Below are 11,868 nucleotides of genomic sequence, written 5' to 3'. Positions count from 1 at the left end.
CACAGAATTCATTTACTTCATTACCAATTCACTATAAAAAAAAAAAGGTTGTGTTTCTAGTGAGCCTTTTATCCTTTAATTACATTTTCCTGTTATTGATGCTCTCATAATAAAGGTTACATTTGAATGGAATTTACACATTTACATGACATTTAAAATCACATAGAAATGTTGTGCAAAGTCGTTGCATGCAAAAGTGGTATTAACTGCCTATCATTTTCTAATAAATTTTCTGCACTATTAATCATCATCTTTTTTTTTTTTTTAATCCTCAGTTTATCTGGTGTTGTGACATTTTATGGCCTTTAAATGTCTTACTGCGGGACTTTGTTCCTTCCTTCACGTGCACAAACGCTTTAACACCAAGGCAGATATAGCATGGCAGAAGCAGCAGAGAAGAGGTAGGGATGATTAGAGGACACAGGCTGTGTTGCCAATTATTTCTGATGTAAATGATGTTGAGCAGTGAGGCTGTAAACACCAGCTGAAGGCTGAGACATTTCCAATGGTTTCTAGTAGTATAAATTTATCAGGAACCAGAAGGGTTGTTACGTGGTAAACAAGGTTTAATTCAAACTCAGCTGGAAGCTCCAAGAGGGGAAAAACAACACTAAAGTAGCATTTTGTAAGAAGAGACATGGCTGCACCATCAAACACGATACAATTTTCAAAATTTTTGAACAGCCAACTAGTTTCAGGAACATCTAGGTTTTGTAAAATGACACCCAAAATGAATGGAAATGGTCTCAAAACCCTGGAACAAAGAAAAGAGTCTCTTTCTCATTAGCACCTTGTCTCTACAGCAGAAACAGCACACACATAACAACACTGGGCTTATGGTTAAGTATCAGAAAAACCACCAAAAAGAGAAAGTGACCATAAACTCAGCAGTTCAGTTTCACTGTCCAAGCTCCATGAAATACAAACAGCAGACGGCAGAAATACTAAACAAGTGTCTGATGATTTAAATTTCCATATTTCTTTCCATTTTGATAGACAAGTAAAGGAACAGTAGTCGTTCCAGATGTACTGTGTTGTTCCTGTAGCATAGGGATAGGTGGGCAAGCAGGACATGATACCTGGACACTGCCTAAGAAGGTGGGTACCTCACCCTTCTGCAGTCTTCTGGCTTCAGCTCCAGCAGCAGCGCAGGAGCCTGAGTGAGGGAAGGGCATCCTGAGAAATGTAGTTCTGTCAAACAGCAGCATACAGCTGTAGAGGGGGAGCAGATGTCATCCTTCCTTTTTTCCACTGAAAACAGGAATTTTGGCCACTCAACAGGAGCATCCATGGCAAAAGAGGTGACATCTCCCTTCAGCAGCAGAGAACTCCAACTGTTGCTTCTTTGCTGCCAGAGCCTCCAGAGCCATAGCCCTGCAAAGACAGTACAGGAGGAAGGGGGAGGGAGGACTGCACCTGGCCAGTCATGCCTCAAGGTTGATTCTCTGTGTATTGGACTGTGCGGATTCCATTCCCATAGGACCACAGACTTTTTGTTCCAGCCTGACTGGGCGCAAATATGAGTCAAGCTATCTTTGTGCGCTGTGCCAAAGTCATAAAGGCACTGGGATATAGCAAAACCCCCCGTTCTTCTTTTTTTTAATTTAAAAATACATTCCCTCCCCTTCCCCTAACCATTTCTGACTTTCTCTCTGCCCTCTCTATCCCTTATAAGTGATTACAAGTAATACTAGGTAAACCAAGATAAGGTCTTATACTCCCTTATAGTAGCAAGCCCCCTTTATATTGTAAATAGTGTTCTATTATGTTTGTATTGCTTTTTACTGTTTTATATTGAATTTATATGATTTAGGCCTGTGTCTGTCAAGTAATGTCAAGTTTCCATTTTGTATGTCAAACCTCCATTTTGTGTCCTCTACCCAGGTATAACCTATTGTATATTATGTTGTAACTGCGACTCACGTCTAACCAGTCTCATGTACATTGGCTCCTGAATGAATGGGAATGAATGAGGGTGCTTGAGGTACAATGGTAGCAGGCCTTTACTGAACGATCAACTCAATGACCAGACCATCAACTCAACGACTGGACCATTGCCTTGCATTGACTCACCCAGGAGCCACAGACCTCACCCAGGAACAAGGACAAAATCCAGCATTTGAAAGATAAAGAACCTACAGAAACCAGTAACCCCACCATTGTGTCCCACCAGACAATGAGGACACCTGGATCTGCATGTATGCATCTGAGCAGGACTGTCCTTGACTGGACATGTCCTTCCCATACTAGACACAGGTAGCCCACCCCTAAGATGTGTGATCTCTTTGGGATGCCCTCTCCATCTGGACAAGCACTACGCCATGCCACCTATCCACCCAGAGGCCCTGCTGGCGACCCTCCTCTGGACAATACCTTGCTGGAGAAGATCCCAACTGGCCATCAAGGATCAACTCTGAGCCTGGGATAGGTAGCTATCACCCACCTTCTTCCCCCAAGTAAGGGACCTGAACTCTGTCTCTATATACCTGGACCTCAAATCCCTCCATTAAGCCTTTCCTCTCCTGCTACCATATTTGTTGTGTGCATGTGTGCGCGCATGTGCGTGTACGTGTGTGCGCATGTGTGTGAGTGCGCATATGTGTGCGCATGTGTGCACACGAGAGAGAGAGAACCAATGACTTCATGGGGCTGTGTAGTGTGTTTCCTGTTTAATAAAACTGTTATTTGGAACCCTGAGTTGGGCTTTTGTCTTACTGACCTCCTGGCCCTGCTCCAATCTCTGCTCTCTGACCTTCGTTCTGTCTCTCTTGCTTTCTGTCACCTCCCAAACCCTGGCTTTTTCCCTCGTTTCCACCCCAGCACCCAGTGACCCCCAAGTAACCCCGGGGCACTGAGTGATTCTAAGTAACCCCGGGGCACATTGACCCCGAGTAACCCCAGGGGCCACTTGACCCCGAGTAACCCCAAGCACCAAGTTACCCAAATGCCCCCTAGTGTTAACACACAGCCATGAAAGTGTTTGTTTGTGTGTTTATGTGTGTGAACTCATAGTGGTGTTTGTGTGTGTGTGTGTGTGTGTGTGTGTGTGTAATTTTGTATCACACCCTCCTGTCTAACAGCACAATATTGGGAACCCGAGTGTTGATCTGGCATGTGTCAAGTCAACAGGGGAACCAACCACCATTCCAGTTCCTTCCTTACTGTGGTGTCCCCAAGCACAGGAATCTGAAGTGGAGGGGTAACAGGGAAGGTAAAAACAGGGGCAGTCTCAACTTCAGTTACTGTACTGGTAAGTAACTCTTCTTTATTTTCCAACTGTTAGTTCTTGTACAAATTCCACTGGGAGATGCCTACCAACAGCTTAATAGTTAAGTGGGTAAGGAGGGCTGCCTTCACTAAAGATAAAAGCAAAAAGAGAGTTGCCTATACTACTGAAAATCATTTGTAGAGGTACACATAGTATTCTGTCATGGTCTTGCAGATAGACACATTATGAAGTGAACTGAAGCCTTGGGCTTTGGTAGAATGTGCTCTCACATTTGCTGGCTTTGGTATCGGAGTCAACCAAGAGTGAAGTTGGATACATCCAGGGCATCTCCCTGAAATGGCATCTCTTCCCATTCCCTCAGGAAAGTCGACAAGCAGTGTAGGAGATCATTTGAAGGTCTTTGTCCTATGCAAGTGAAAGGGCAAGACCTTTCTGATATCTGAAAAATTCAGTTCACAGTAGTGAGATTTGGGAAAGAAAACAAGCAATGAATTACTTGATTAATATGAAGCTTAGACTATTCTAAGAACAAAGAACAGTTGACACAAGAGCTTTTACTCCAACCTCTTTTTCAACTGTCGTTATGGCCATAATAAGGCCATCTTCATGGAAAGATAGAGAAATGCATGTGAGACCAGCATGTGAGCTTAAATGAATGCTTCTTGTAAGCCAAGATCCCACAATGGCATTGGTCTGAATATTGGTGAGAAGACATGTGAGACTTTTTAGAAACTGCATCATGCCTAGTTATAAGAATACTGTGAAGGTATCTCTAGGAGAGGGGAAAAGGCACAAACCAATGCCAAGTGCTGTCTCTGAGAATTAAGAGAGAGCCTATAGTCCACTATTGTCTGGTGACTGTAGAGAACATGTATGACATTGATAGTGCCACACTTTTTTACTGGACATGTATGCTTTTCTTACAGGCTAAGTACAGACATTCAGAAAGCCTAAGGCCAATTCAATCTTTGCCGGTTAGTCTAAACTGTGTAGATTGAACCAATAAACACGTGAATGGGCATTCATTTCTGATTGTGGAAATGCAGCCACATGCCTGCAGCAGCCAAGGCCAGAAGCTAGGGGGTGCTAGAGTATGCCTCCCTGCTCTGCTGGAGCAGACAGTTTGGGTCAAGTCTAGCCTGCCCATCCTGTGCGGGAAGGTTTGTGTGGGAGTGAAAAAGCATCCTGCAATGCTGGGGGACTTAGTTAACTTGAATCTGGAGGGGACTGGGGACAGAAGTTCAATAAACTGATTTAACCTAAATCAATTAAGTCTGATACTACATCCATCCAGGTTTATCTCAGACCAGTTTTGGCCATTTTGAAAGCAGTTTATGTTTACTGAACTTCTGTTGTGTTACAGATTTGAACCGGTTTCTGATCATTTATACTGGTTTATTTTAATTTCTGTCCCAAGCCATGGACACCTTCTTGATACTCAACACAATAGACCAAACTTGCACTGAACACACACTAAGTCCAACATCCATCCAAACACCATGTTGCTAAATGAAGGAAAGGCAAACCGAAGTTACTCAAAGGAGCAATTTGATAAGAGATCAGAGAGGTTTAAAACGAAACAGGATCCTTTTCCTGTTAACGAACATAACCTACTTTACGGTACGTATTAACAGGACATATAAAATTTAGCTTTAGTTCACCTCAGGACATGCTATAAACATATAAAGCAACTCCCTTTCAACCACTCCACCTCCTAGAGCTTTACTTAGTTCATTTACATTGTTTTTATCAGTTCTTTTTTGTGGGAAGAGAAAGTGCAGCACCAGCATTGCACTGATGAACTGACCCTTCAGTATTGCTTCCTTAGTTTTCCCACATTTTCCTACTGGGTACTAGGCTGAAGAGCCAGTTATTGATGCATTGCCATTCATGACACTGTTATAAATTGTGCCTGTTGTATCAGGCAAATAAAACTGTAATCGGTTGCATGCCGAAGATATTTAATGGCCTGAGCTTTTTCATATACCTCTAAACAAGAAGGAAAACACCATTTTTAATTATTCATGACCACTTAGAAAATGGCATCTCTTCATTCAGACATGACTTGCTTTTTTGCACCTTTTCTTTCTGGCAATGTTATATTAAGCCACAGTCTTTGCAATAATATTATTGTGCTAATTAATCTAATTAAGTGGTTTATGTAATTCTGGAGAATAGAGTGAGCTTCTCATGATTGTCATCATTAGGTTAAAGAGCTGACAATTGATGGAGATAATTTTTCCTTACCAGGCTGTAACCTTTCCCAAGGCAACCCCCCAGGGGAGCTCTTCAATTAAATCTATAATAATGCTTGGAGGGTAAAAGAAGAAATTTGCTTTTTAAAACTTATGTAAACAGATCTTCAGTAGCTTTGTGCTTTTTGTTGCTTTGCTAGGAAAGAAAAAGCAGTGGCTGCTTATTAGTGCCCGCTGCGCTCAGCTTTGATAAGCCTGAATTTTTCTGGTGGTAGCTATTCTTAGCGGGGTGCACTAAAGGTTGGGAGGTGGCTGTTTGAAGGCATCAAGTGAGGTCGACTGAGCCATTGCTACGATAATACAGCACTTGGATCAGGCAAATGACAGGTCAACAAGTACTTGGAGAGGCTCCTAGGGAGGTAGGGGAAGTTTATTTTAAACTGCTGCTATTGAGTTATTTTTAGGTCAGGACACCGAAGGGCTGACAAGAGGGAGATAAATGTAAGTTAGGGAGTGGGTATGAAAGCCTGCTATTGAAAAAGTTGCCATCAGAATGTGGGAGCTCACATGGGGGGTTATGTATTTATTTTTTTAAACCATGGGTAACTACACTCCCGCTCAGACAGATCAAAGCCAGCTTGAACCACCTAGCTCTGGTGCCGGTAGCAGAATAGCAGTAGGAGCAGAGATCTCAATGTGGATTAAGTATCCACATATGTTCTACAAGCTGTATCCTGGTTTTGCTGGTCTGCTCAACCTCCTTTCTGTAGCTTAGTTATGGCTACAGACACTGCTTGGGATTGCAAGTGTACAATCAAATTCCTTGGGAGACGTTTTCCAGTGACCCCAATGGATTTTGTATCAGGGCTTCGGTCCTGTTTCTTGTATTAATTCCAGCAGTGCTTGCCAAAGGCACAGTGTTATAATAGATTTCTACTTACTTTTGCAGGCAGCTGGGTGCCTAATTGTCCTTTGAACCTTAGAAAACCCCACCTCTTTTCCCCAAGCATTGCTCCATTCCTTTGGCTTATTAATAGAAGATTAAGAATTCAGTCACAAGTGTGACCTTTCCCATTTGCAGGGGATTGGGTTTCTTTCTCCCTTACAGGACCTCACATTGTGGATTGAGTGCAAGTCTGGTGGTTCCTCGTTTTATGTCAAATCTGCCCCCATATGCAGGAAAAGAAGATGCAACTGTCCAATGACACAAATAATCATTCAAGGTATATATATTTTCTGAATATTAAATCTCTCAGTCTAGTGGTGACAGAGGTTATTTAACTTCTAATTTTAGAAACCATTCTGGTCATCCATAAACTGCTAGCATAATTATAGACTAGGTCACTCAGACAGAGAGAGAAAGGAAACTGAAATGTGTGGTTATATGTTGTAGTGCTAGTGAAGAGTGAATCTCAAATATATAGGCCTAATCTTGAGAAATATTTACATTTTGAATCAATACAAATTCCCATATCAAGGCAAGGATTACTTTTAATTCATCTGCACTATTTTGCCAGTCTCTAATTATCACTTGTCGTTCATTAACAACAAGTACATAGCCAGTTGCACACAGACACCATTGTTTAAAGGTAGCCCACTGTAAGGTGGAAGGCAACTTACCCCTTGCTCAGGTGACTACAAAATCCACTGGGCAATGAGAAAGGAAGACTTACTTAAAAAACAGTGAAAAAACAAAATTTTGCATATGGAGCTTCCTGCCCTGATCCATTACACAAGTTTCCATAAAGCTCTTCAACCCAATAATATTCTTCATTCCTCAAACTGTGGCTTTTAAATGTTAATGGATAACACAAACCTAGGAAGATACCATAGATTCCTCATTCATTTCTCAAGTCAGAACATGTTGTTTAATGGTATAGAAGCTAAATACATTTGTTTTCTTGCACCAGTCACAACATACGTTTTTCTTGAAATTACTTTTCATAGGCTCCTGAAGCTAGACTTACAGAACAACATGGAGGAAGAAGGCTGCATATTTTCTTAATTTAAAAAAAAAAAATGGTATCTGGGGTGAGGGTGGGGGGAAGTGGTTGTCAGTTTTGCTCAAGTCTTTACTTTTCCCCATCTCTCCATTACTAAGTCGAAGTTTTCATTATACAGATGCAAGTGCCAGGGCATTGCAGAGGAAGTGCCATAGTAAATCTGATTATACCATGAAAGGAGGCAATTGCATAATGCTATTTCTATGACATGGCTATAAATCAAGAGACTTTGTACATAAAATGAAACCTGCTCAGATAAGACTGGGGAGAGAGGAGGGAGAATATATTGTTTTAGTATTGTTGATCTTGTGTGCAATAAGTTTCAAGACATATGTGATGAGGAACTGTCGTGGGGGTCAGAAGTACAGCTACCTTAATAGCATTAAACAGAATGATTAGTTCTCAGACTGAAGTCTTAGGGTTAAGAAATATGACAGACCAGCATAAAACAACATCCCTGAAGTCTAAGTAGATACAATTTTTCCTATTCGTCTTTCATAGTCCAGTGCTCCACATTACTTTCCTTTGAAGAAACACAAAATGCCGTAAGTCAGAGCTTGACAGCTGCTACTGCAGTGATTTATATACCTACTTGTCTGTAGTAGATGGACTATGGAAAAAGGACAGCTCTAACACAGACTGAGCAAATTACTGAAATTCAAAAGTCCAGGGTAAAGGATAGCTTTGCCCAATGAACTATGTAAATTTTCCAAGTTCTGGAAAAGCTTGAAGAGGCAGGGGCTGGGGGCAGGAGGGGGAGCATCATTAACTTTCCCCTCTGTACAACAGGAATGAACATACAAATCCCATCTTCCCAGTATGTTGAGAGCCAAAAGTGAAAAAAATCACAAAAATAAAATGTCAGTGTTAAAGAAGGGTAGTGGAGTCTCTACATTTTGATGCTAAAATAAAATCATATTGATTATTACTACAGCTTTCCATTCTGATTTTATTTTGACAAATGGAAGTTGGGGATATTAAGAAGGTAGACCTAAATTGATACAGCACTTAGAAGTATAAACTTTTAATATTTTGTCATTTTTTTGTGTTAAAGATCCAAGTGCATGGACAATTTTGTGTTAGGGGGAACAGGTTAAGGGGCAACATAAATTGGGTTAAATGACACTGGCTTGACATTAACCTCCCACCCCCTGCCTCTCTTGAATGCATATGGAAATCTTGAGGAACTAGATAGATGTTAATGCAATTTCTGCAGGCTGAGTTCCAGTCTAATATATCATTTGTAAAGGAATAGAACTTTTGGTAGTTAGGAGCCAATGTCAGTCAAAATTAAATTAGAACCCATTTAGGTATTGTACATTGTGAATTACATGGACAAACAAGTGTAGCTGGCTTGTACTTTAATATAGCATGCTTACTGATGTTTAGTTTCTGTGACGACTACAATTCAATCAGTTAAAATTTGTCTCGAGTATGGATTAGTGGATTTTTTCTTTTATTTATGCAGACATCTTTTTTCTTCTTTTATATATGCAGACATCTTCAAGTATGGTATAAATAAGAGATGATCAATCATAAAGTATATGCTACTACAGACTGTTTATAAGTTTCTGTCTCTACAGCAACATGAATGAAGCAAAGATTGCGAACAAAAGCTCCTTTAAAAAACAATTGCACATGAATTAAGCATTATGAATGTAAAGGACACAATACATACAGCTGGCAGGCAACCTTCCCACATGGTTTTGCACCTTGGTTCTGGCCCCCATCATACTAGCTCAGCAAAGATTGCAAAAACACTGCCTTATTTACCGTGTGCACCAAGGAGTTCTGTTCATATCAAAAGAACCATGCACATAAACAAAACGTACAGTCCATAACTGTCTTTATTTATATCACCTGCTGTCCACAAGAAGCCATGAAACTGAGAGGAAGTCAGTGAATGATATAATTTTAACCCTATTCATAACCTTTTTCAAGATAAATGTGTTTAAGGAAGTATGCACACAGAACTACAGTGCCATTAGGGTCCCCCCACCCTGCTCTCCCCTCTCCCACCATATGTAAAATTAAGGAAATCTCCATAAATTACTGTGGGTAAGTAATTTGCATCATACAAAGAGGTAATTCTGTTCTCAGTTATACTATGTAACCTCACTAAAATCATTAATGTTGCCTGGGTAACCAAGGGCAGATGGTATATCAGTATGTGTCAGATCACCTAGTGTTTTGGGATTCCGGTAGTATCAAAATGCTATGGGCCAAATTCTAAGGATTTTATTCAGTCCTTACTCAAAGTCCCAAAATAAAAACTGAGTAAGGAACAAAGAATTTGGCTCATTGCAAATGATGGCAGAACTAAAGCCCTAATTCTGGTGGTACACTACATCTCCATTTCAGCAAAGCAGAAATGAAATCTGCTTAAGTTCCATGTGAAAATAAATGCAGTGGTGCTCGCACGTCATCCCTGTGCTGCAATTGTTGTGACAGCCAGATATCCTACTGGGACTATTACAAGACACTCTCTGGTATGAGGCTGCATTAGATTCTTTTGGAATCAACTGGGGATAGTACATAACTTGCTTCTGGTCACATCACATAGCATGCTTTATGCTAAAAGCAATATGAACAGATGGGATGGATGGAATGGGAGTGTAGAGAGAGCTCCTCCAGAATGTACGCATTGGAGACTAGTGCCCAAGGTACAGAATAGGGTGAATTTTAAAAAAGCACAGAAAAATTGACAGACACAGTTGAACTTGAAAAATCTGACTGCTTTAAATACAAGTATAAACCAAAAAGGGCACAGGCAGAGGTGGATTCAGAGGGGATGCAGTGGTGTGGATGCACCCTCCTTTGGTTCCTGCTCCACTCTGCAGGCTCCCTGTGGGAACCTGACTGTCCAGCACAGTGTCAGAATGGGCTGGAAGGAGAGGAAAGAGCAGAGAAACTGTAGGGAGGGGCAGGCAGAGTGTGTAAGTGGACAGGGCAGTGATTCTCAACCCCCAGGGAGGGGACAATGGGAAGGGCAACTACTGGGATACAAGTCCCTGGAGGAGTGGCTCTGGCAGTAGAGGCTGTGCTTGCTGCCCCAGATACAGACTGGAGAAGAGTCCCTCTCTGTGAGCCTCGTATTCTGCTGCCCCAACCCCTCTACTCTCCTTCCATGCTCCTCATGTGCCATGTGTGTGCATCCCTGCACCTCATCCCTGTCAGGCGGGTGTCCTCAGACTCTGTCCATTGTGGCCCTGGAGCTGGAGTTCAGGGGGAATTGTCCCAGGGATAAATAAAGCCAGGAACTACATGGCCGGTTCCCAGTTCCCAGCTGTGATCTGGACCCATGTTCAGGTGTCATGCTGACAGCAAACACGTACAGAGCCAGGTAGATCTGGGGAAGCTGTCTGAAGGGTTGACCATTTTACTTATCTAACACTATAATATAGTGGTACACATAATTAATAGCACAGTTAATAATGTCATGTGCATATTCTAATATCTATACTATATTTCTGTTCTTTTTTGAAATGCAGTGCCACTAAAATCTGAAATACTGCAGGCCTGGCTGCTAAGCTACTGTGTTACCAGTTACCAATCAATCATGATTCACTCAGGGACCAGCTCAATACGCAGTTGCTAGCTAATGTAACCAGTTAATTAGCAACAATTAATATCTACAAAACCACATACTAATGAGAGAAAAGAATCAATAAAGACAATCAACTTCCCCAAGACAGAGACAGTCAGTTGCACAAGCACCCATGTCACGACTTTTGCCTGGCAGCAGCTAGAGGTGCAGGGCCCCAGAATACAGAAGCCCTGCACCCATCTCCTTGACAGCTGGCAGGCTCCATGGCCTGAGCAGGGGCTGCCACCTCTGCAGTTTTCAGCCTGCTGCGTCTTAACACACATAGGGCCATCTATGTTACGAGTTTTGCCTGTCAGCAGCTTGAGGTGCAGCTCCCCCCAAACCCCTTCACTGATCTTAAAACTTGGCAGGCACCATGTTCTCAGCAGAGGCTACCACCTCTGCAAGTTTCATCCAAATCAGACAAAAAGCAAAGTTATAGATATTTAATTGATTCCCCAATATACCCTATGGCCGGATCTCCAAGGCGGCTCTGAAGCTTCGGAGCTGCTTTAGCCGGATCGGGTCCCTGGCATCCGAAGCGGCTGGATCCGAAGCCGGATCAAAATAGCTGCCTACTTGCACAGGCCTAATAGTTTGTTCTTCACTACAAGACAGCAACATGAAAAAAATAAAAGATCTATTCCTTTCCTACTCAGAGGGTTTAACAAAAAATTAAGGCACTATAAAGGGCACAAATTCAGGGAGTCAGATAATGATGGGAAAAGACACATTCTGTAGCGGATTCCAACCTCAGAGAAAACGAACAAGAGTTGACTTTCCCAGGGTATTTGGCAAATCAGCAATTTGTCTGTGCGGGCTGGGAGCGACCCGAGCCCTTTTCTGTGCTGCACG

General features: G+C 41.9%; 1 long non-coding RNA gene across 1 annotated transcript; it reads left to right on the top strand.

Moving 5' to 3' along the window:
* Positions 1-5,891: 5,891 nt before the first annotated feature.
* LOC112549577 lies at positions 5,892-9,119 on the top strand. The gene is made up of 3 exons (XR_003093045.1): positions 5,892-5,925; positions 6,533-6,647; positions 7,372-9,119. It is a non-coding gene; the product is annotated as an uncharacterized LOC112549577 (long non-coding RNA).
* The last annotated feature ends 2,749 nt before the right edge of the window (positions 9,120-11,868 follow it).

The sequence above is a fragment of the Alligator sinensis genome, unplaced genomic scaffold, assembly GCF_000455745.1.
Source record: "Alligator sinensis unplaced genomic scaffold, ASM45574v1 scaffold29_1, whole genome shotgun sequence".
Classification (NCBI taxonomy): Eukaryota; Metazoa; Chordata; order Crocodylia; family Alligatoridae; genus Alligator; species Alligator sinensis.
The sequence above is the reverse complement of the archived record's forward strand: the minus strand, read 5'-3'. Positions and strand labels throughout refer to the sequence as shown.